Raw genomic sequence first — 4,226 nt, 5'->3', positions numbered from 1 at the left:
TTCAGCCCAGTGCAGCCTAGCCCAGCCCAGCTGAGCCCAGTTCAGCCTAGTTCAGCCCAGCTCAACCCAGTTCAGCCCAGGTTAGCCCAGCCCAGCTCAGTTCAGCCCAGCCTAGGCCAGTTCAGCCTAGCTCAGCCTGGTTCATCCCAGCCCAGTTCAGTCTAGCTCAGCCCAGCTCAGCTCAGCTCAGCTTAAACCAACCCAGTCCAGTTCAGCTCATCCTAGCCCAGCTCAGCCCAGCCCAGGTAGTTCACCTCAGCACAGCTCAGTTCAGCCCAGTTGAGCCCAATTGATCCCAGCTCATCTCAGCTCAGCCCAGTTGAGCCCAGCTCAGTCCAGCTCAGACAGCTAGCCCAGCTCAGCCCAGCTCAGCTGAGCTCAGCACAGTTCAGCCCAGTTCAGCCCAGCCTAGTCCAGCTCAGCCCAGCTCAGCCCATTTCAGCCCAGCTCAGCCCAGCCCAGCTCAGCCCAGCTCAGCCCAGCCCAGCCCAGCCCAGCCCAGCTCAGCTCAGCTCAGCCCATTTGAGCCCACTTGAGCCCAGCTCAGCTCAGCCCATTTCAGCCCAGCTCAGCCCAGCTCAGCCCGGCTCAGCCCAGCCCAGCTCAGCCCAGTTCAGTCCATTTCAGCTCAGCTCAGCTCAGCCCAATCCAGCTCAGCTCAGCCCAGCTCAGCCCAGTTCAGCCCAGCTCAGCCCAGCTCAGTCCAGCTCAGTCTAGCTCAGCCCAGCTCAGCTCAGCTCAGCCCAGCCCAGCTCAGCTCAGCCCAGCTCAGTCCAGCTCAGTCCAGTTCAGCCCAGCTAAGCCCAGCCTAAGCCTGGCTCAGCCCAGCTCTGCTCAGCTCAATCCAGCTCAGTCCAGCTTAGCCCAGCTCAGTCCAGCTCAGCCCAGCCCAGCCCAGGTAGTCCACCTCAGCTCAGCCCAGTTGAGCCCAGTTAAGCCCAGGTGATCCCAGCCCATCCCAACTCAGCTCAGATCAGCCCAGTTCAGCCCACTCAGCCCAGCTCAGCTCAACCCAACTCAGTCCACCTTAGCCCAGCCCAGCTCAGCTTAGCTCAGATCAGCTCAGCCCAGCCCAGTTCAGCCCAGCCCAGCTCATCCCAGTTGAGCCCAGCTCAGCCCAGCTCAGTCCAGCTCAGCCCAACTCAGCCCAGCTTATCCCAGTTTAGCTCAGCCTAGCCCAGCTCAGCTCAGCCCAGCTCAGTCCAGCTCAGCTCAGATTAGCTCAGCCTAGTTCAGCCCAGCTCAGCTCATCCCAGTTGAGCCCAGCTCAGTCCAGCTCACCCCAATTCAGCCCAGCTCAGCCCAGTTAAGCTCAGCCCAGCTCAGGTCAGTTCAGCTCAGCCCAGCTCGGCCCAGCTCAGCTCAGCCCAGCTTAGTCCAGCTCAGCTCAAATCAGCTCAGCTCAGCTCAGCCCAGCTCAGTCCAGCTCAGCACAACTCAGCCCAGTTCAGTCCAGCTCAGCTCAGCACAGCTCAGCCCAGCTTATCCCAGTTCAGCTCAGCCTAGCCCAGCTCAGCTCAGATCAGCTAAGCCCAGCTCAGGTCAGCTCAGCCCAGCTCAGTCCAGTTAACCCACCTCAGCCCAGTTCAGCTTAGTCCAGCCCAGCCCAGTTCAGTCCAGCTCAGCTCAGCTCAGCTCAGCCCAGTAGAGCTCAGTTCAGTCTGGCTCAGCCCAGTACAGCCCAGCTCAGCCCAGCTCAGCCCAGTTCAGCTCAGCCCAGTTCAGCCCAATTCAGCTCAGCCCAGCTCAGCTCAGCTCAGCTCAGATAGCTCAGCCCAGTTCAGCCCAGCTCAGCCCAGTTCAGCCCAGCTCAGCCCAGCTCAGCCCAGCTTAGCCCAGCTCAGGCCAGTTCAGCTTAGCCAGCCCAGCTCGGCCCAGTTCAGCCCAGCTCAGCCCAGTTTAGCTCAACCCAGCTCAGTCCAGGCAGCCCAGCTCAGCCCAGTTCAGCTCAGCCCAGCTCAGGTCAGCTCAGGTCAGCTCAGCCCAGCTCAGGTCAGCTCAGCCCAGTTCAGCCCAGCCCAGCTCAGCCTAGTTCAGTCCAGCCCAGCTCAGCCCTGTTCAGCCCAGCCCAGCTCAGCCCAGTTGAGCCCAGCTCAGCTCAGCCCAATTGAGCCCAGTTGAGCCCAGCCCAGCTCAGCCCAGCTCAGCCCAGCCCAGCTCAGCCGAGTTCAGCTCAGCTCAGCCCAGTTGAGCCCAGCTCAGCTCAGCCCATTTGAGACCAGCCCAGCTCAGCCCAATTGAGACCAGCCCAGCTCAGCCCAGTTCAGCCCAGCCCAGCCCAGCTCAGCCCAGTTGAGCCTAGTTCAGCCCAGCCCGGCTTGTCCACTTCAGCTCAGCCCAGGCCAGCCCAATCTAGCGTAGCCCACAGTAGCCTTAATTGTGCGTATTCTGGTTTTCTGCCCTGTGATATCTATGGCCTCCAGGCAATCTTCCTTTCTTCCTCTGCTCTGTGTTGATGCCTATTCTCCATCCTCTTGGGCCCAGCAGGGTTCAAGATGGTCTGACTGAGGAGATAAGGTCTGACCCACATTTGGACCCACCTGCTCGAGGCTGCCTGAGGGTCCATTACATCTGAGAGGCCAGGCCTCCCTTTGCCCGGTGGCCCAGTGCTGCATGTCCATCGGCCTGCCTCCCCAGGGGCCTGGAGTGAGCATGGAGGCCATGGCCTCCTGTAGGCTGGCCTGATGGCTGTGTGATCTCAGTAGCCCCCTGCCCTGCTCTGGGGTATTTGCCTCTCTAGGCGGGCCGAGGTGTGAGGGGTGGGCTGGGAGGGATTGCATGACTGTGTCTGGCCCACAGATGGGGTCACTTGCCCACTTCCTGTCCCACCAGTGGCGGCTGCTCGCCTCCACGTCATGTCTGGTCTGTGGTCTGGCTGTGGTGGGGCCAGGTGTATGTGGCCTGGCCTGTGCGACCCCCGGGAGCCTGACTCTGGGCTGAGGCCATGTGGGTGCGAGGCGGGTGCCCTGCGGGAGGTCATGGCTCCATGTGGCTGTCTGGGGGCCGAGAGGTGAGGAAGCAAAGGCTGAAGTGGACCCCGAGGTGGAGATGGTCTGGGAGGTGGGCACGGAGTGAAGGCTGTCAGGGGTGAGGCCTGGAGGGACAGGGCTCACCCAGGGTGACCCCGGCAAATCGGCAGGTGTCGGTCCACCTTACGGCCGCGGGGGAGGATGTGAGGGTGAGGAGCCACGCCAGTCTGGCCGTGACCAGTGGCTGCCCTTCCTCGGCCCGCTGTCCACAGCTGGGGCCCCAGAGTACTGCTGGGGTGGGGGTGGGGGGCTGCAGCTGTCTGGGAGCCTGGAGTCCGGGGCTGGGGCAGCTGAGGGGCCCCCTGTGCCCCGCCTGCCAGCCCAGGGCTCTCCTGCCGGCCCCCGAGCTGCACCCATGTTGCCCTGCTCCCTTGCACCCGGCCTGGCCCTCCTAGGGGCCGATGGACCCAGCTGGTGTCTGTGCCCACTTGATCCTTCACTTCTTCAAGCACAGAAGGTTCCGGAGCCACACACAGGAGCCGATGGTCCGCCCCCAGGAAGGACACCACCAGGGGGAGTGGCAGCAAGCTTCAGGATGAGTGGAGTTGTCTGCCACACATGCTTCTTCCCTGTGGACTCGGGCGGCCCAGGGATGGGAGCGGAGGAGGTGGTTGCAGGGAGGGGAGGCCGCGGTGGGGCCGGCACACTGTGGCCTGGCTCAGGGAAACTCTGGGGGTTTCAGTATGAACCCGGGATCCCTGCAGCACCACCCGTGAGGGACGTTTCCTCCCAGGGCCGAATACCTCTTGCCCCTACCACCCCCGCATACCCTTGCCAACTGCACTGTCTGTGTGGCAGATGACTGCCCCTGGGGCCCTGCCCTGTCGCCTGCCGGTGCATCCCTGCACTCTGCACCCTCCGAGGGTCCAAAGCACTGGAGTCCCCCCAAGCAGTCGCCACCCCAGGAACCAGAAGGAACGAGAGCAGGTTGGGCAGCACCCAGTGGTCGGGCAGACGTGGTGGGCCGCCTTCTCCCTCAGCCTCCTGTTCCTCAGCCCAGGCACTCACACATGGGCAGCGTGGGCACAGGGCAGAGGAGGTGTCGTTTGGGCTGAGGTATGATGTCATGGCATTAGCCACCTGCCTGCAGCAATGAGTGGAAAGAGCCGGAACTCAGGAAAGAGGTCTGACATGCACTTTGCTAAGATTGACCGAGCACCTTCCACGGGTCAGGGTCTGTGCACGGAGTGACCCAGC

The 4,226-nt window shown here is 62.9% G+C and overlaps 1 gene segment (V, D, J or C); it reads right to left on the bottom strand.

Moving 5' to 3' along the window:
- The window catches only part of LOC118002470, a 112,755-nt gene that overhangs the window by 2,287 nt on the left and 106,242 nt on the right, over nt 1–4,226 (bottom strand).

Source organism: Mirounga leonina, unplaced genomic scaffold, assembly GCF_011800145.1.
Source record: "Mirounga leonina isolate KUSES-001 unplaced genomic scaffold, KU_Mleo_1.0 Mir_82, whole genome shotgun sequence".
In the NCBI taxonomy this organism is placed as follows: domain Eukaryota; kingdom Metazoa; phylum Chordata; class Mammalia; order Carnivora; family Phocidae; genus Mirounga; species Mirounga leonina.
This window is presented reverse-complemented; position numbering and strand designations above follow the sequence as displayed.